General features: G+C 35.2%; 1 protein-coding gene and 1 long non-coding RNA gene across 6 annotated transcripts in view; both read right to left on the minus strand.

Moving 5' to 3' along the window:
- LOC145252815 (neuronal acetylcholine receptor subunit alpha-10-like) overlaps nucleotides 1-22,203 on the minus strand; it is a 979,766-nt gene that overhangs the window by 871,349 nt on the left and 86,214 nt on the right. The window lies entirely within an intron of this gene.
- The window catches only part of LOC145252816 (uncharacterized), a 237,843-nt gene that overhangs the window by 172,238 nt on the left and 43,402 nt on the right, over nucleotides 1-22,203 (minus strand). Inside the window, exon 1 of one of the 2 annotated variants that reach the window (XR_013863681.1) lies at nucleotides 18,768-18,816. The exons of the other annotated variant lie outside the window; for it this stretch is intronic. This is a non-coding gene — a long non-coding RNA (uncharacterized LOC145252816). Of the gene's footprint in view, nucleotides 1-18,767; nucleotides 18,817-22,203 lie in introns of those variants that run through there. 2 annotated transcript variants of the gene reach the window in all.

The following is a 22,203-nucleotide window of genomic DNA, read 5'->3' on the forward strand; positions in this document are numbered from 1 at the left end:
TATATATATATTGCGGAGATACTAAGCTTTATGATTTGTTTTTTTTTATTTTTTCGATTTTCTGTATATGAATATGTATATATCAGACATTATTGAATATAACAGAAGTACTAAGCTTAAAGACTTCGATTTTCTGTATAATGCACTAATATCAAAATGGAAACTATAAATGATAGTTCCATAGTTATCACGCCCGGTTTCGATTCGACTGTGAATCATCTTTAGGTGGAATGTTACTTTTAACTTTTCAATTTTAGCTCCTATTCAGTTTTACCTCATCAGTTGCATGCATTCCACCTTTATATGATCCGAAGTTTAATCGAAAGCGTTCTTGATAACCATGGAACTTTAAAATTTTGATTTTGATATAATAAAAATTTTACGGAAATTGAAAAAAATATAAAAAAAAGAATCATAAAGCAACCTCCATTGTAGTTCATAATGTCTGCTGGAAGGAAACAATTCTGTCTAAATATATCAATTTTATGTATATATATATATATATATATATATATATATGTGTGTGTATATGTGTGTGTGTGTGTGTGTGTGCGTGTGTGTGTGTGGTAGGGGTATATGCGTGCGCGTGTGCGTGTTCGTGCATATATATGATAAAATATGACAGATACAATTCTATGATTTTAATTCGTAGGCTAACGGTATGTTTATTTTTTATCTCTTTGCATATATTTAATTTTTTTTTTTACTACTTTATTTCTGGTTGCAAATAATATTCTTCTTATTATTATTATTTTTCTGTTTTCATTTTTAATATTATTGTCATTATTATTTATTATTGTTATATTTCTTCCTGTTTTATTATTATTATTTGTTATTATCTTTGTTCATGTTATTATTTTTATAATAATAATTAACATTACTATTATCATTATCATCAGTTCTACTTTCATTATTATTATTATTATTACTATTATTATCAGTATTATTAGTAATATTATTATTAGTAGTAGCAATCTTCTTATTCAATATTATTGGTAGTGTTTGTGGTTTTGTCATTGCTATTCTTGCCGTTATTTATTAATTTTATTATTGTTATTACTGTTATTATCATTTTATTTTTGTCATTATTACCATTGTCATTATTATCATTAAATATTTTGGTGGTGCAGGTAGTGCTCTTGTTGTAACCGTTGTTTCTGTCTCAACATTATTTCTACTACTGCTCGCAATTCAGTGCTAGTTAAGATTATCTTAATACGTCACAAGCGGATACCTGTTTGTTTGTCCTGACATCGAGTATTAATAATGTAATTACCAATGATAGATGTGATCTTTTACTGAGAAGATTTAGGCTTTATTTATTCGTGCATCCGTAATGTAACCTTTCGCCGAGATATCCTAGTTGTTGTATCAGCCACTATATTTGTAGGTCAGCTGCTCGAGAAATTGAGATTGTATTGTTTCTCGTAGTAGTGTCGCTTTTATTAGTACGACTTTACTAGATGACGTACAGGTACGATGTATCCATTTCGAATGACACCTTTTTTGTGCAAGACATTTTAAAACTACGAAGGTGTATAACAGTAATAAGTAAATTATTTGAAATGACGCATTTTTCGACTGTGGAAAGATCCTTCTTGACTAAGGAAATTGTAATTTTTTTACAATCTAAAGTGAACCTTTCGGAAACCTGGATTTTGTCTACATTAAAAAAGGTCTTGTGTCTTATATTACGATTGTGTGTGTGAGTTAAATAATATATATATGTGCGTGTGTGTATGTGTGTATGTGCGCGCGTATGTGTGTGTGTGTGTATGTGTGTGTGTGTGTGTGTGTGTGTGTGTGTGTGTGTGTGTGTGTGTGTGGAGGTGTAAAATTACCGGTAGCTCATTTATTTTTGTTTGTTAGCGATACGTTTGAACGCAGTTATTTTTAGGACAATCTTTTCGCCCTAATTCTAAGTAGTATTATTTTACCTACACTAATCCGATATCTAATATGTAATTAATATCGATGCGCAATGTGTGTATTAATAAAGAACTGCAACTGATGAAGCCCCCCCCCCCTCATTTTTCAATTATGTCGATTGATTGCTTGTTCTAGTCATGGGCCCACGGCGGTGCACAAGAATGAAGGTCACATACTCCTTGCACTGAATTATTTCACAACATATTGTAAGTCTACATTGCCCTACAACTATCATACTGTCTGATTCGTGTAATTCTTATCATATAATGACGTGAATTAAAGTTTAATATGTAAAAGTAAATTACAACAGTTCAATAATTCTCTAAACAAAAACAATTGTTTTGAACGCGTCGTTATATGAAGAAATAACAAACTGTTGATTGTATACGCCGGACACGTCTGTTTGCAGTGACAAAATTCTAAAATGCAGTTGTTATATAAGGTTGTATAAGGATGTTAACCTTGGTCAAAATCGGATGTTTTCTTATTTCATCGGATTCATTCGATTATCGATTATTGATACTTCTCAGTGTATTCCGACCAAAAACCTATCTAAGACAAGCACATAAAGTATTTTTGAGTTAAATTTAAAAAAATAAAATCAGCTCTTTCGGAGATTATAAGGAACGAACTTACACTGAGATGCACACATACAAATATATATATATATATATATATATATATATATATATATATATATATATATATATATATATATATATATACAAAGGCAGACAGAGACAGGGAGGAGATGAGACGAGGTACAAACAGGGATATAGACTGGGTAATACTATGTGGATTAGTATTAATCTGAATTAGTTTATATACTTATTAGTAAAACTAATTGCTTACAAAACAGGTTGTATATTCTGAAATTTTTCGTGGACCTGACGAACTCTTAACATAAATGTTTTCCTGATACGTAATAAGTATTTTTATATCATGTATAATACCTATTCATATATCAAACTCAATTTAAATAAATGTGCACATAAATATACATAAAAATATACACTTAAATATATATAAATGCATACGTAAAATTCATATATATATATGTGTGTGTGTGTGTGTATACATATATATATTAAATATACATTTATATACATTAAATAGTATATATATGTGTGTGTGTGCGCGCGCGTGTGTGGTGCGCGTGTGTGGTGTGTGTGTGTGTGCGTGTGTGTGTGTGTGTGTATGTGTGTGTGTGAATGCATACATGGTCTTCCGTAAGAACGACAAGAATCTATCAGGTGCGCCCGCCCAGCTATCGACTACCTCAGCTCAAAAGGCTGCACGGCGATTGGTGGTTGTAAAACCACCAGATCGTGGGGAACCATGTTCGCTTGACGTAGCATCTCTGCTACAAGATGAACCGAAGATGACGTGTAGACGAATTACTAGCCATTTATTTGTTTGCGTTTCTCAACTTCGTATATAATGGGAAATTTTGCTTTAAGATGAAGCGGAGGGAGAGATACAAATTTATCTACTGATCCACGCTTGAAAAATAAACCATTTGATTCTTTATTTAGATAAATATTATTTATATTCATACTATATATATTCATACTACATATATATATATATATATATATATATATATATATATATATATATATATATATATATATATATATACATGCATATATATATATAATTTATTTATGCAAACATTGATGACTATATATGTGCATAAATGTTTCTGTAATCTGGGGAGATTACGTCTTCAGACGAAGAATTACCGTCGAATATATATACACATATATATATATATATATATGTGTGTGTGTGGTTGTGTGTGTGTGTGTGTGTGTGTGTGTGTGTGTGTGTGTGTGTGTGTGTGTGAAGACTGGCAAGGCTATACAGGAGATAACCAAGCCCCCAAAAAAGGCATAAGCAAATTGATCCCAAAGCGGCAAAACTAAAGCTGATGGCCAGGACATTATATATACATATGAAGGTAAATTTGAGCACATTATGTGTTTAAAAATGTAGGTTTTTTTCTCTACCAATTGTCATTTTTATCATGGCATAGTAAAATAATTTTCAAAAAGTTTGTAAAATTTCTTGGAACAAAGGATGTGAGAATTTCAATATTCAACTTGGCTACGAGTTTAGATATACACACACACGCACACACATACACACACACACACACACACACACACATATATATATATATATATATATATATATATATATATATATATATATATATATATATACCCAAAACCTTTGGCCTTGAATAACAGACAGGAGAGACTTGATTCCAAATATTTCGGAATTATGGAAATATGGTGCGATTATGTATATCCCCAGTTTCAAATAATCCTTGTTAAATATAATTAATGTATGGTAACCAAAGGGCAGCATTTTTGGGGAACTACCAGCTATTTTGTAATTCAAATGCGAATCTAGGAAAACAAATGCTTATGTTTTAGACATTGGTAAAGATGCATCATCTTTTCAGCCTCAAAAATCACTTCAAAATCACTTCTATTAAATATTTTCGGGGACGCTGAAAACGAAAATAACGTTGACAATTCCAAGTTTTCAAAGATATAAAGGAATTATATTTTTAAAAAGTTAACGGATCACTTTTCTATAATAATCTAACGTAAAATAAAACACACACATTATAGCCCCTTTTTTTAAGAGGGGCGTCTGTGTTAATTTTAGGGATGGCGTTTATTTATTAATTGTGGCCTGGAAGACCGACACAAACTTTAAAAATGGTATCCTATAGGTTTTCCGGTGTGCTGAAAACGAATATCACATTTAAGGTTTACACTAATAAATATTTTCCGGGTTTTAAGCAATGTAATTTGTTATGTTATAAGTGATTGTCATTATTGTACACGCAAGCATGCATATTTTGGGTTAACACATGAAAAAATACTTATTTGCGGAACATATTAAATGCGATATTTGTTTTCAACACATCCGAAAACTTATATAAAGCAAGTTTTCTAAGGTAGGTTTTGTGATAGTCTACTAGGGCACAATAAACACTAAGCCTTAAAAAATAACAGCCCCCCCCCATCTAAAAATAGGTGGCTATAAAGTGGGTGCTTTTTTACGTTAAATTAATATGAAAAAGGGGTCGCCATATTTAAAACTGTTAACCTCTCCTATTCAGGGAGTGAAAAAAGAAACACCACTGCAGCGCTTATAACAAAATAAATAAATAAACAATCTTACATTTAAAAGCGATAAAAAAACCTGCGTAGAAGTGTTGAGATTTCGTTATCCGGATTAATTTAAATAATAAATTAATTACAAATAATTCGCCCCAAACATGTGGGGGCGACAATAATATAAACAAGGAGCAGATAACCCCTCCCTTTAAAGCACCCAGGGGGCGAAAAAACACCACAGAATCGCTTATGAAAAATAAAATAAAAACAATGTTATATATATATCTATATATATATATATATATATATATATATATATATATATATGCGTGTGTATTAAGAGGTAAACGTGGTAAAAACTAAGAATAAATGTGCTCAATACGTTAGTAGAGCTTAATACATTTTTGATTACTACAATCTCAAGTTTAACAATTTAATCCATTACAAATTCTTTCAATAGACAAAATAAAAGGAAAGAAAAAAGGGAAATTGAAAATTAAGCGTTTCACCAAACTTTTCTTGACACGCTCAATTTTTTATTTCCCTTCTTTTTTCTTTTCTTTTTCTACCCCTCCTGTCTTGTCTTAACTTGATAACTTTACAAATTTTAAATTTAATTTTATTTTTGTATTGCTTTCCCCTTTTTCGCTTTTCACCTTATATCTATTCGCTTGGGTTTTCTATCCATATGTAATCACAAAAAAGACATAGCTTTCTTTTTATTTTTATTTTAACTTAAATCATCTGATACTGTGGACAGATTATTTTTATTCCGTCTATTGAATCAATTTCTAATGAATTAAGTTAATACAGCTGAGGTCATAAAAATTAAACACACACACAAACATACACACATATATATATATATTTATATATATATATATATATATATATATATATATGTGTGTGTGTGTGTGTGTGTATGTGTGTGTGTGTGTATGTGTGTGTGTGTGTGTATGCAACTATTCTTCGAGATCATGCCATGCGATCATGCCCACTTCGAAAAATTTACCTTTTCATAATTTTTTGATAAATCAGGAATATTCAAAATTGTGCACTAATATGATTGTGTTTGCACTATGAAAACGATGTTGTAAAAATCTTGATGTTTGACACACACACACACACACACATATATATATATATATATATATATATATATATATATATATATATATATATATATAAATTGCCAGAGACATAACTACATCGCACAAAGAGATCCATCTGTATTTAATTTTCATTTGTTTGTCTATAAAAATGCAAATTCCTGTGCGCGTGTCGGCACAGATGCGGACGGCACGAAGCCTTTTTTCCTGTTTATAGGTTAGGCATAAGTGTATTGGTGTATATAATACGATGACCTCGATTAAACAAACAGTAAACAGATTTCGACTTGAGTCACGTTCGAAATATTCACACTCGACGGATGAGCCCTTAAAAGTTTCGGAGTTATTTATGCGTCATCCGAGGGCGCTGGGAGCATTTTAGCTATAAGCTTCATTTACTAATGGCAAAACTAATACAATTCTGTGTGCATGTGACAATACGTGTGTATAAATGATGCTTCCTGTCTCGTTTGTGTACATATAAAACCAATCCTGAAGATGTAGTAAGCTGTGTTAGGATAAGTCTCATCTATTTGTATAATATTACTTGTTCCTTCCTTAGCTAGTCTTTACGTTACGCTTTGAGAAACGCCAAATACAGGTTATGAAGGTCTAACTAGTTTTAAAAGCTGCGCATTGGTGAGATCTGACTTTCAAATTGCCAACTTCGCAACATTAGACAAGAATATATCATTGATTTTCCTTTAATGTCGCTTCGTTTGCAAATCTCGTCATAATAGTATATATATATATATATATATATATATATATATATATGTAAATTTTTGGTACAACAGAATGGAAGGATAAATTTTAGAGGAAACATCATTTAATTTAAATACCAAAAAACAAGAAATGGGCAGATGAAAATAAAAAATTTTTTTTCCTTAAGGCCTTATCGTCTGACCCTCTAAGAGGAGACGTCAGAATGATAGATTAAAAACTAAGAAAAACGAATGAGGGAAGTGGGGAATTTTGGTTGCAGTTGGAAGAACAGTGAGAGAAAAAAAAAAAAAATTAAAATTCTCACTGTTCAGGTGGTTTTAAATCAATGAATATCTCCAACTGATGTCTAAGAATCTTTTGTCTACACAGGCTAGGTCGAGAGTTGTTAATAACTAACGCCTCAATGATATTGAGGTGATAGTTCGACCTAGCACTGTATAAAACAGAAAACCACCCATCGGAATATTGATCGGCACACCTATTTATACTCAACAAGTGATCGCCAATGGCAGACTCATGAGCCTGGGAGTGCCCGGATGCTCTCAAAACCTGGTGTAGTCGAATATCCCGAGGGATATGTTGGGATATTCTCATTTCTAATCTTTGGGACGTTTTGCCAACGTAGTCAGCTCCACACTGACAGACGAATTTATAAACAACAGAGTCCTTTTGAATGGTTGGCAAAACATCTTTACGAAAAGAAGAGAAAAAGGTTCGAGTTGTGTAAACTACTCGAAGCATAGTAGCTGGAAAACACCGTTGAGTAACAGAAGAAATCCTGGCCTACATATTGTTAAAAGGATTTCTTCTGTTACTCAACGGTGTTTTCCAGCTACTATGCTTCGAGTAGTTTACACAACTCGAACCTTTTTCTCTTCTTTTCGTAAAGATGTTTTGCCAACCATTCAAAAGAACTCTGTTGTTTATAAATTCGTCTGTCAGTGTGGAGCTGACTACGTTGGCAAAACGTCCCAAAGATTAGAAATGAGAATATCCCAACATATCCCTCGGGATATTCGACTACACCAGGTTTTGAGAGCATCCGGGCACTCCCAGGCTCATGAGTCTGCCATTGGCGATCACTTGTTGAGTATAAATAGGTGTGCCGATCAATATTCCGATGGGTGGTTTTCTGTTTTATACAGTGCTAGGTCGAACTATCACCTCAATATCATTGAGGCGTTAGTTATTAACAACTCTCGACCTAGCCTGTGTAGACAAAAGATTCTTAGACATCAGTTGGAGATATTCATTGATTTAAAACCACCTGAACAGTGAGAATTTTAATTTTTTTTTTTTTTTTTTTTTTTTTTTTCTCTCACTGTTCTTCCAACTGCAACCAAAATTCCCCACTTCCCTCATTCGTTTTTCTTAGTTTTTAATCTATCATTCTGACGTCTCCTCTTAGAGGGTCAGACGATAAGGCGTTAAGGAAAAAAATTTTTTATTTTCATCTGCCCATTTCTTGTTTTTTGGTATTTAAATTAAATGATGTTTCCTCTAAAATATATATATATATATATATATATATATATATATATATATATATATATATATATATATATTGCCTGTATAGGTGTGAGAAAGGACCTTATAGTAATTTGGATGTGCAGCGGGTTTTCACGGAAAAATACAGTCAACAAAACTTAAAAAGGTAACATTCGGAAAGAACCAAGGCAGAAAGAACATTTTCTGCCAAGAGGTGCTGGACAGAAGAGTACATTAAAATTGTCTTTTACAATGTGATTTTGTTATTTTTTTATTGAACTATGTAGCACAATATGAACTTAAGAGTAGTTGTTAGTATTTATTAATTTTTTTCATTTTTGTCAGTTAATATTTAAAAGAAAATGGACACTTATTTTCATGGAAATTTAAATAAAGTCATATTTGTTGTGTGTTAGCTTAGATGTCTCGTGGACAGCAACCATTAGCCTTTACTGGAATTTGTATGGCAATAAAATTCCTCAACGGCCCAGTCCCCTTCGCGCTTATCCAATTGATGCCGACACTTTTTGAGGCGAGTTCAATTAAAATGATACAGTTTCAGATTACTTGATTCCATCTGGTGTATCTTTGTATTTTACATATGTAGCAGTCTCTATATGGCGAGATAAGGCCTGTAAGCTATGTACATGATTTTTACATTAATATTGTTTTCCTTAATATTTCGACCGTTTTTATAATCGTTTTACGTTGTATCTTATTAGCCTACACTCTGATTCCAATTCTTCCTTATTTTTTTCAAAGATTTTCGGCATTGTTCCTAGTGAGTTTACAATTATTAATGCTATCTCAAGTTCCATCATCTTCAATATCCCTTCCAGTTCTCTGGCCAGCTCCGTATTATTATCATTATTATCATTATTATTATTATTATTATTATTATTATTATCATTATTATTATTATTATCATTATTATTATTATTATTATTATCATCATCATCATTATTATTATTATCATTATTATTATCATTATTATTATTATCATTATTATTATTATTATCATCATTATTATTATCATTATTATCATTATTATCATTATTATTATTATTATCATTATTATTATCATTATTATTATTATCATTATTATTATTATTATCATCATTATTATTATTATCATTATTATCATTATTATTATTATTATTATTATTATTATTATTATTATTATTATTCACCAGGCTTAGTCACACAAGCCATCATCCAAGATTGCTCTTTGAGAATAACTTGTGGGGTTCCCTGGAATCCGAGTGACGACAAGTATCCTCAAATTTCCAGTAGTTTCCATCTCTTTCAATAACCTTTACAAGGGAATTTGCGTTTTGCAACATCCGCTTACCATTGATTTAAGGAACCGTACCTTCATTACACTGGAATATTTTTTAAATACGGTTGGTTATTTTGATTTTAATCGTGAACTCTTAATGAACTGTCTGCATGACCTGCTTGCCATATTTATATTTTTAAGTTTTTTTTTTTAATTTTGTTATTACAAATCATAAAACTTTAAGTCGCATCCTATGAAGAAACCTGCAAATACATGGAAATGTTATAATTTTTAACGTGACTATCTGATTATTTTGCAAAAAATGTTTCCTCTGATGAGTAGAAATAGCATTCTTTGAAACACTCGCGGATTATGGAGCACACAGCTTTGGAGTATTCTGCCGAATAATAACTTTTTTTAAAAAATAACTACTTTACATCTCTGTTTCTTCTTATTATTTATCGTAAGCTCTACTATCGTAAGTGAATGTATTGAGCTTTTTTATTAAGTTGGGATTAAGATATAAATAAATATATTAATAGTTGGTTTTGGAATTTGCTTTTTCTTGGTTAGTATTATCCTCCTGAAAGATTTTATATATATATATATATATATATATATATATATATATATATACACACGCACATATATATATATATATATATATATATATATATATATATATATATATATATATATAAATATATATGCGTTTGATGCATGGAAAAATAGTATACTTGAATGCGTAAACAAAAAGGTTAAACATATAAAACAATTTAAACACCCTAGAAAAACCAATCCTCTTTTAAAAAATTCAGAAATACGGGAGGAACTTAAAATACTTCAAGAAAAGTTTGTAATAGTTCCGATTGATAAAGCGGCAAACAATATAGCTTTTATATGTAAAAAATATTATATACAACGTTTATTGATAGAAGTAGGACTTATAGGAAACGATTCGGATACTTATAAAGTAAGTAATAGTAATTTAGATAGCATTATTTTGAATAATAGTATTATAAATGAAAAAGTAGGATTAAAGTTAGAAGACAAACACAAAAATCTTCCATGTATGTATTGGATACCTAAAATGCATAAACATCCAGTTGGTGCTAGATTTATTGTAGGTTCTAAGACGTGCATAACTAAACCTCTAAGTAAAGCTGTATCTAAAATATTTAAATTAATTATAAATCAAATAAATAATTTTCACCTGAAAAGTAAATTCTATAGTAATATAAATCTATTTTGGGTAGTAAATAATTCCAAACCAGTAAAAGAAAAATTAGATAAAATAAATTCCAGAATAAAAGCAAAATCTATAGCTAATTATGATTTTAGTACGCTATATACAAAAATTCCGCACGAAAAACTTATAAAAGAATTAAATGATACTGTAGATTTAGCTTTTCAAGGTGGAAAAGGTAAATATATAGACTTTTCAAACTCTAAAGCTTTCTGGTGTAAAAATAAAAATAGCAAAACTAGTGTTTCTAAAGGTATTTTAAAAATACTTGTAAGTCATCTTATTAAAGAATGCTATTTTCAAATAGGAAATAAAATATTACTCCAAACGATGGGTATCCCAATCGGATTGGATCCTGCACCATTTTTGGCAAATTTGTATTTACATAGACTCGAGTATATATATATATATATATATATATATATATATATATATATATATATATATATATATATATATATATATATGTCATCATTATTAAAAACAGATATATCTAAAACATATAACTTTCATGGGTGTAGGAGATTTATAGATGACCTTATATGCATAAACGATAATGATGAATTCGAAAAAAGTAAACATCTTATATATCCAAACGAACTAAAATTGAATTGTGAACATAGAGGACAACAGGCTACATTTCTGGATTTAGATATAAAAATTGAGGATGGGATTTTTCTTTATAAAATATTTGATAAAAGAAACGCATTCCCCTTTAAAATAGTACGTATGCCCCATAAGGATAGCACCTGCCCTGTTTTTGTGTTTTATGGAACCATTATGTCAGAGTTTTTTAGAATAGCTCGCGTTACTCTAAAATTAACAGATTTTATACCACCAGTTTCTAGCTTAGTAATAAGGATGATAAAACAAGGTGGGGATAAAAATAAAATATTTAAACAGTTAAATAAAGCATTTGTTCGTTATCCTGATGCTTTTGAATCGTTTAAGATAAACCAGACTATATTAATAAAGGAAATCCAAAACTATATTAGCAATGTATAAAATGTATTTATAATTACATATAATAAATTTATAAAAAAAAAAAAAAAAAAAGTATATATGTAAAAATAAAATATTTTTAACCTTTATATATCTAATTTTAAATAAATAAGAATGTAAATATAAAAACTACTAATTATAGTGGGGGTGATAAGTAGTTAAATGGATTAATCCAAAGCTTATAAATACAAGACTGAAAAATTAAATGTATCCATTTTAAATGGATAGTACCAGTCAAGGATCCGTCACTTGACACTCAGCCCAACAGGTGAGGGGCCGGGAACCGGCCCAGCACCTGTTGGACTGAGGTACACCGCTTGGGTAATACCTAGGAGGTCCACCCTCCCAGGCCTTGCCACTGGGCTTTCCGGTGGGGCAAGTTTATTGCTTGCTGCCTGAGGCGCCCCGACCGGGGAATGCCGACGGGGTTACTCAGGCAATTTTTAAAATTGCAGGAGTGCCCCTCCTTTAGGGGAGCCTGCTAGGTTACCACTTTCCGGCCTTGTGCCACATTTTGCTGAGTGGACAGCAAATAAATATAATCCATTTTAAATGGATAGTACCAGTCAAGGATCCGTCACTTGACACTCAGCCCAACAGGTGAGGGGCCGGGAACCGGCCCAGCACCTGTTGGACTGAGGTACACCGCCTGGGTAATACCTAGGAGGTCCACCCTCCCAGGCCTTGCCACCGGGCTTTCCGGTGGGGCAAGTTTATTGCTTGTTGCCTGAGGCGCCCCGACCGGGGAATGCCGACGGGGTTACTCAGGCAATTTTTAAAATTGCAGGAGTGCCCCTCCTTTAGGGGAGCCTGCTAGGTTACCACTTTCCGGCCTTGTGCCACATTTTGCTGAGTGGACAGCAAATAAATATAATCCATTTTAAATGGATAGTACCAGTCAAGGATCCGTCACTTGACACTCAGCCCAACAGGTGAGGGGCCGGGGACCGGCCCAGCACCTGTTGGACTGAGGTACACCGCCTGGGTAATACCTAGGAGGTCCACCCTCCCAGGCCTTGCCACCGGGCTTTCCGGTGGGGCAAGTTTATTGCTTGTTGCCTGAGGCGCCCCGACCGGGGAATGCCGACGGGGTTACTCAGGCAATTTTTAAAATTGCAGGAGTGCCCCTCCTTTAGGGGAGCCTGCTAGGTTACCACTTTCCGGCCTTGTGCCACATTTTGCTGAGTGGACAGCAAATAAATATAATCCATTTCAAATGGATAGTACCAGTCAAGGATCCGTCACTTGACACTCAGCCCAACAGGTGAGGGGCCGGGAACCGGCCCAGCACCTGTTGGACTGAGGTACACCGCTTGGGTAATACCTAGGAGGTCCACCCTCCCAGGCCTTGCCACCGGGCCTTCCGGTGGGGCAAGTTTATTGCTTGTTGCCTGAGGCGCCCCGACCGGGGAATGCCGACGGGGTTACTCAGGCAATTTTTAAAATTGCAGGAGTGCCCCTCCTTTAGGGGAGCCTGCTGGGTTACCACTTTCCGACCTTGTGCCACATTTTGCTGAGTGGACAGCAAATAAATATAATCCATTTCAAATGGATAGTACCAGTCAAGGATCCGTCACTTGACACTCAGCTCAACAGGTGAGGGGCCGGAGACCGGCCCAGCACCTGTTGGACTGAGGTACACCGCCTGGGTAATACCTAGGAGGTCCACCCTCCCAGGCCTTGCCACCGGGCTTTCCGGTGGGGCAAGTTTATTGCTTGCTGCCTGAGGCGCCCCGACCGGGGAATGCCGACGGGGTTACTCAGGCAATTTTTAAAATTGCAGGAGTGCCCCTCCTTTAGGGGAGCCTGCTGGGTTACCACTTTCCGGCCTTGTGCCACATTTTGCTGAGTGGACAGCAAATAAATATAATCCATTTCAAATGGATAGTACCAGTCAAGGATCCGTCACTTGACACTCAGCTCAACAGGTGAGGGGCCGGAGACCGGCCCAGCACCTGTTGGACTGAGGTACACCGCCTGTGTAATACCTAGGAGGTCCACCCTCCCAGGCCTTGCCACCGGGCTTTCCGGTGGGGCAAGTTTATTGCTTGTTGCCTGAGGCGCCCCGACCGGGGAATGCCGACGGGGTTACTCAGGCAATTTTTAAAATTGCAGGAGTGCCCCTCCTTTAGGGGAGCCTGCTGGGTTACCACTTTCCGGCCTTGTGCCACATTTTGCTGAGTGGACAGCAAATAAATATAATCCATTTCAAATGGATAGTACCAGTCAAGGATCCGTCACTTGACACTCAGCCCAACAGGTGAGGGGCCGGAGACCGGCCCAGCACCTGTTGGACTGAGGTACACCGCCTGGGTAATACCTAGGAGGTCCACCCTTCCAGGCCTTTCCACCGGGCTTTCCGGTGGGGCAAGTTTATTGCGTGTTGCCTGAGGCGCCCCGACCGGGGAATGCCGACGGGGTTACTCAGGCAATTTTTAAAATTGCAGGAGTGCCCCTCCTTTAGGGGAGCCTGCTGGGTTACCACTTTCCGGCCTTGTGCCACATTTTGCTGAGTGGACAGCAAATAAATATAATCCATTTCAAATGGATAGTACCAGTCAAGGATCCGTCACTTGACACTCAGCCCAACAGGTGAGGGGCCGGGAACCGGCCCAGCACCTGTTGGACTGAGGTACACCGCCTGGGTAATACCTAGGAGGTCCACCCTCCCAGGCCTTGCCACCGGGCTTTCCGGTGGGGCAAGTTTATTGCTTGCTGCCTGAGGCGCCCCGACCGGGGAATGCCGACGGGGTTACTCAGGCAATTTTTAAAATTGCAGGAGTGCCCCTCCTTTAGGGGAGCCTGCTGGGTTACCACTTTCCGGCCTTGTGCCACATTTTGCTGAGTGGACAGCAAATAAATATAATCCATTTTAAATGGATAGTACCAGTCAAGGACCCGTCACTTGACACTCAGCCCAACAGGTGAGGGGCCGGAGACCAGCGCAGCACCTGTTGGACTGAGGTACACCGCCTGGGTAATACCTAGGAGGTCCACCCTCCCAGGTCTTGCCACTGGGCTTTCCGGTGGGGCAAGTTTATTGCTTGCTGCCTGAGGCGCCCCGACCGGGGAATGCCGACGGGGTTACTCAGGCAATTTTTAAAATTGCAGGAGTGCCCCTCCTTTAGGGGAGCCTGCTGGGTTACCAATTTCCGGCCTTGTGCCACATTTTGTTGAGTGGACAGCAAATAAATATAATCCATTTCAAATGGATAGTACCAGTCAAGGATCCGTCACTTGACACTCAGCCCAACAGGTGAGGGGCCGGAGACCGGCCCAGCACCTGTTGGACTGAGGTACACCGCCTGGGTAATACCTAGGAGGTCCACCCTCCGAGGCCTTGCCACCGGGCTTTCCGGTGGGGCAAGTTTATTGCTTGTTGCCTGAGGCCCCCCGACCGGGGAATGCCGACGGGGTTACTCAGGCAATTTTTAAAATTGCAGGAGTGCCCCTCCTTTAGGGGAGCCTGCTGGGTTACCACTTTCCGGCCTTGTGCCACATTTTGCTGAGTGGACAGCAAATAAATATAATCCATTTCAAATGGATAGTACCAGTCAAGGATCCGTCACTTGACACTCAGCCCAACAGGTGAGGGGCCGGGAACCGGCCCAGCACCTGTTGGACTGAGGTACACCGCCTGGGTAATACCTAGGAGGTCCACCCTCCAGGCCTTGCCACCGGGCTTTCCGGTGGGGCAAGTTTATTTCTTGTTGCCTGAGGCGCCCCGACCGGGGAATGCCGACGGGGTTACTCAGGCAATTTTTAAAATTGCAGGAGTGCCCCTCCTTTAGGGGAGCCTGCTAGGTTACCACTTTCCGGCCTTGTGCCACATTTTGCTGAGTGGACAGCAAATAAATATAATCCATTTTAAATGGATAGTACCAGTCAAGGATCCGTCACTTGACACTCAGCCCAACAGGTGAGGGGCCGGAGACCGGCCCAGCACCTGTTGGACTGAGGTACACCGCCTGGGTAATACCTAGGAGGTCCACTCTCCCAGGCCTTTCCACCGGGCTTTCCGGTGGGGCAAGTTTATTGCTTGCTGCCTGAGGCGCCCCGACCGGGGAATGCCGACGGGGTTACTCAGGCAATTTTTAAAATTGCAGGAGTGCCCCTCCTTTAGGGGAGCCTGCTGGGTTACCACTTTCCGGCCTTGTGCCACATTTTGCTGAGTGGACAGCAAATAAATATAATCCATTTTAAATGTGGAAATTGATGAATCGCACAGGTAAGAAATTCATTTTTATACTATGAAAAGGTTAGTAATTGCAATTAAGAATAGGAAATTGGATAAAAACATTTTTGTAACATGTCTTCTTCCTAAGATTAAGGGTGGTGGTGTTTGATCAACACTGCTGGGGAGCCATGAAGTAATATACTGTTTTGTTTTTAAATCTCCGAAACAGTGTTTCATGGTAAACAACTGATGATCCCTTGAAAAATTAAAAGAAAATTGGTATTATAGTAAATTCGAGAGAGTTGATGCAGTGATTGCAGGTGATTAAATGACTTACTGACTAAATGTTTTTTTTTGTTTTTTTTTTAACGAATGATAAAAAGTAATTTTTTGTGTAGTTTCAAATGTTAAAAAAACTTCAAAGACTATATATATATATATATATATATATATATACAGGCTGACCCGCCACCAAAAAAAAAAAATCTAAATGGAGGCCATCTAGAACATATGCTGTAGAAAGGAGAAACAAAAAGGCCAAAGACCCTTGTGTTTTGATGTGATGTTTTGAATATAATAAACTAGCTATGACCAAAGTTTCATTTCATTCGGACAAAACACTAAGAAACGGGTCCCAATTAGAGTTGGTGGCCCGTTTTTTGGGAAACCTCTCTCTCTCGCTCTCTCTCTCTCTCTCTCTCTCTCTCTCTCTCTCTCTATATATATATATATATATATATATATATATATATATATATATATAATATAAAGCTGAATGCCTGTGTCTATGTATGTGTGTGTGTATGTGTCTGGTCACGAATAGGCTCCTATATGGTTGATTATAATAGAAAACTGATCACATATAATGATAGAAGATGTATCGAGACACAGGAATGGGTATGTTTGATCTGGCAGAACGGTGGTTCATTAAAATTGTGGGGTCTGCGTTCGCGCCTGGTCCACAAAGTATGAAAATAAAAAATTTAAAAATAAAAAAAACATTTACAAGTGTTTTTGATATAGATGTACATAATAATACTTTGAATATGTATGTACATAATAATACCTTGAATATGTATGGTATAATAAAATTGTGAGGTCTCCGTTCGCGCCTGGCCTCCGTAGAATGGAAAATAGACACAAACTTTAATAAAGACTTTTCATATCTATCTGCGTAAGTATACTTTGATAATTATGTTTCAGTTTGAAAAAATATGGTATAATAAAATTATGGGGTGTACGTTCGCGCCTGACCTCCATAGAATGTAAATATGTCACAAAGTTTAGCAAGGTTTTTTAATATAGATCCACAGAATATTGTGATAAGTGTTTCAGTGTGAACAAGTATGGTATAATAAAGTATGGGGTTTTTCTAGTTTATTTTTATTTTCATCATACTTTGCTTTGGTTTTGATATCCACGAATTCGAAGCTATCTCTTTACAACCCTTTCTTTTCATAACCTATCATACTTTCATAAATCAGAGTCCCTTTTCTGTAGGCTGTTTTTGAACCCAGTCAACGACGGGTATTTTTGCTAGTATATATATATATATATATATATATATATATATATATATATATATATATATATATATATAGAGAGAGAGAGAGAGAGAGAGAGGAAGAGAGAGAGATCAATCTCTCTCTCTCTTTATATACATATATGTGTGTGTGTGTGTATATATATATATATATATATATATATATATATATATATATATATATATATATATATATAAAGAGAGATAGAGATAGAGAGGGACTATTTCCGACAGGCTAGGCTATGAGATATTATTCCGACCTTGAAATACGAAAGAAAATTAATTATGCCCGTGGATTCCCATGACAATTGACGGATGCTATGCAAAGGCACAAATAAAACTCATTCTCTTTCAACATGTCATTCAAGTTATGACTTCACAATATAACGCAGTAGGGGCAATGTTAAAAATAAATACTGCCAACGGGGACCAAATGATGAATTCAGCAATACGACCTTGAAAAAAAAAGAAACAAAAACCTATCTTCTCCGTTATCAAAGAAGAAACACATATTCAAGGCAATTTCTTCCGCTCAGAAATCCTATGTTGTCAATAACTCGAGAAAGCAAATAATTTATTTTGCATAGGCTATTGATTGCAGAGCATAGAGATACTAATGGCTTGAAACGAATATAATTCCAACTGACGAAAACAGGCAGCGTCATCTTTCGGATAGGATCTAGTTGGGATCCTTGGTCCTCAAACTACTAGTGTATCAGAGCGCGTACGAGCGCGTGTGAATCTATCAGCAGCGTCCGTAATGTGGATGGCTTCTGAAGATATTACCATCGGCAGCTGTTTTGAGAACATATACAAATTGCAAGTGTGCACGGGCTGGCAAGAAGAAGAAGAAGAAGAAAAAAGAATGGGAAAATGCACCACGTGGCGAGGGAAGTATCCACTGTGATAAATTTCCCCCACTTTTTATCTGTGCCTAAATAAACACGTGGATTCCATGAACAAAGCTTCTTTCTTAGAACTGCACGCCTGTGGAACTCTGTTCCGTCTGCCTGCTTCCCACCTGACTACAACTTGGATGTCTTCAAGTCCAACGTTAACAAATTCCTAATGAACCGCCCCCTTAAGTAAACACTTCATAAAATCTCCATACTAACGTAATGTACTTGCAATAACCCTTATCCATGAGTGGCTTCCGGGCCTTGATAAGTGGTGATCACTGTGTAAAAAAAAAGAAGAAAAACTCAACATGGTGAGATCGACGTGTGGCCTCGCAGTGGCGGCTAGAGACATTCAAGCTGGTGTCGAGACGGCGAAGTTTTCATAATTTGAAGCGAGAGGAAATAAACAGAAAAAAACAAGAAGCAGGCATTGTTTAAAATAAAATGGGGATATATATCTTTTGCTTAAACAGAAAGAAAAGTTGAATCGGATTTACTTATTCTTATGTTTATTCATTTCCGACGGTACTAATTAGCGTGGGTGACGGAAAGAGGTTCACCTGTAAGGAACACTATTTGAGCGTAACGGCTAAATTACGCTAGAGTCAAGTACATTGTTGAGGTACGTTGCTCTCTGTTGATTGATGTATTCTTTTATTCAGTTTTACGAGACCAGCCTTCCCAGGATTTTCCATAGAAAATGGTCTGTCTATTGCTAGTTGCTTAAGGCGCCATTAATAGGAAATGCCAGTGCGCTACTCAAAAAGGTTTGTAGAATAGAGCAATCTTTATTTAGGACACGGATTTTACCAATCTCATTTTTAAAACTTTGTGCCATATCTTCTAAGAGTGGGGGATAAAATATAATCTTATAATTAATACAACAAGGTTTAAACATATTTTTTTTAATACAGCAAGGTCTACACATATATTTTTTAATACATCAAGTTTTAAACCTATCTCTTTGTAATACAGCAAGGTTTAAACCTATCTTTTTTGATACAGCAAGGTTTAAACCTATCTTTTTTAATACAGCAAGGTTTAAACCTATCTTTTTTAATACAGTAAGGTTTAAACCTATCTTTTTTAATACAGTAAGGTTTAAACCTATCTTTTTGTAATACAGCAATGTGTAAACCTAACTCTTTTTTAATACAGCAAGGTTTAAACCTATCTTTTTTAATACAGCCAGGTTTAAACCTATCTTTTTTAATACAGCAAGGTTTAAACCTATCTATTTTCATACAGTAAGGATTAAACCTATCTCTTCTTTATACAACAAGGTTAAAACCTATCTTATTTTAATATAGCAAGGTTTAAACCTATCTTATTTTGATGCAGCAAGGTTTAAAACTATCTGTTTTTTATACAGCAAGGTTTAAACCATTCTTTTTTATAATACAGCAAGGTTAAAACATATCATTTTAAAATCTATTTCGGTATTTTGTAAGACAGGATTGATGATTTATATTATTTGCATTATTCGGACTACTATTGTCATGTTGATTGTCATAGTGCCTGCGTTTGATCAGTGTAATCTCAAACGTTCTCCATATCCATCTTTCGACACTGAGCAATCGTTGAAAGCCGGAAAGCAATTCGAAAGACACTTCTTTTTTAAGTTGGTGCGCATATGCATGATGTCCGTCCATCGATTTGGATGAATACAACAAAGCATCACTGATGATGCTGTGACTCGCCTATAAAATATTTTGGAAAGAGTTGCGCAATCTTCAAGCAGATCTCTCCTGAATCGGTCCTGTTTAACACCAGTAGCAAGTAGAAATACCAGACAGACTGGAAACAATGCCAAGATGAACGGAGAGCACATAAAGCGCCCGCTGTTACCAAATTGTCACCCATCCGATACTGGCCAACCACATGGTTGCTTAACTCAGGTGTTCTGACGAGAAGCATTGTGTCTACGTGATTATGCCGCATATACATATATAAAGAATTAAAAAATACATTTTTCTAATCATATACATACAAGCACAAAACCATGTCCACATCTCGTATCTTAGCGCAGGATTAAATCACTTAGGTCTGATAGGTGTCATGCGAAATTGCATTATATTTTTGAAAAGATAAATATATTAAATATTCTTAACAAAATGTCGGAATATATTTATTTCAAAATTTCAATGTAATTGCTAAATTGAAAATTCCAGGTTCTATTTCGAATTCGCTGACCTTTTTGCCGAGTTAATTTAATCTACGCGTATGTGAATCTGTGACCGCTTCATCTTCAGGAACTCAACAATTCGTGCAGAAATTGCAAATTGTCAGAAAGGAATCGAATAAATCATGTAGATAATCACATTTCTTGGAGAACTTGAAATTACGTTTGATATATACTAGCTGGCCACCCGGCGTTGCTCGGTCGTACAATACGCTCAAACATAATATTTTAGCTAATGCAGATTGCGTATGTATTATTATAGATCAATGCTCTATTGAATATTACATTTTACGAGGAATAATTTGCCCGGTGGAATAATTCACAAAAAAAAATTAAAGATGATGCCAGTCTTCAAATTTCGTCAGTGTTTGTTTACAAACTTAAAGATAGTCTTTCTTGTTGCGTGGATAAAACAGTAGACGTCTATAGAAGAAGAAAGACTATTTGTAAGATCAACTATTTTCGATTTCCATACTGAACAAAACCAATCTAAGCACACTGCCACACATATAAACTATTTTGGGTTCAATTTGCAAAAGATACGTTTTGCAGTTTCGGAACATATAAAGAAAGGTACTCGCACACAGATACAGAAAGTGGAAAGTGATTTATATATATATATATATATATATATATATATATATATATATATATATATATATAGTTTGTGTACAGAAAGTTGTTAGTTGAGACAGATCATTGGTACCGTCGGTTTCAAGCCCGATAATAAGGCCCGTTTAAGGTATCCTTATCAAGCTCTCTTCAGCCAATATTCGTCTTAAAATACGCTCTTAAAATTTGGATTTTCCTTTTAATTGAGCAGTCTGCTGGAATTCTTTTTCCAAATAAAACTAATCATATATATATATATATATATATATATATATATATATATATATATATATATATATATATATACACAGAGAGAGAGAGAGAGAGACGGAGATAGAGAGAGAGAGAGAGAGAGGGAGAGAGCGAGAGCAAATAATAGTAATTAGTAAAAACCTAAAGAAAGTGCTCAATAATATCGCTGAGCAAATATATATATATATATATATATATATATATATTTCTGTATTTTATTACAGGTTATCTCCTTAGGTACACATGTGTCTGTTAGTGTTGACACAATTCAAAAACATGTGTAACTACGTAGATCAAACGGTAATGATATATATATGTATATTGAAAAAATACTGAAAATAGATACAAAATATAATTATAATATATATATATATATATATATATATATATATATAGTAATGTGATTGATAATTTAAAATTCAAATTAGAAGTAAATTAAAAAATCCGATCCACAAGAAGGAACAACAACAAAATCAATAATTTGTACGATCGTTTCGGAAAACAATGTTTTTATTGTGGTAGACATTAAGCCACGGGCAATAATCTTTACATATAGTATTTTTTAACAAACAAAGTGTCCTCATCAGCAAAGTATTGGGAAGGGTTTTAATATATGTAA

This window comes from Euprymna scolopes, chromosome 29, assembly GCF_053919585.1.
Source record: "Euprymna scolopes isolate OS-2025 chromosome 29, ASM5391958v1, whole genome shotgun sequence".
NCBI lineage: Eukaryota > Metazoa > Mollusca > Cephalopoda > Sepiida > Sepiolidae > Euprymna > Euprymna scolopes.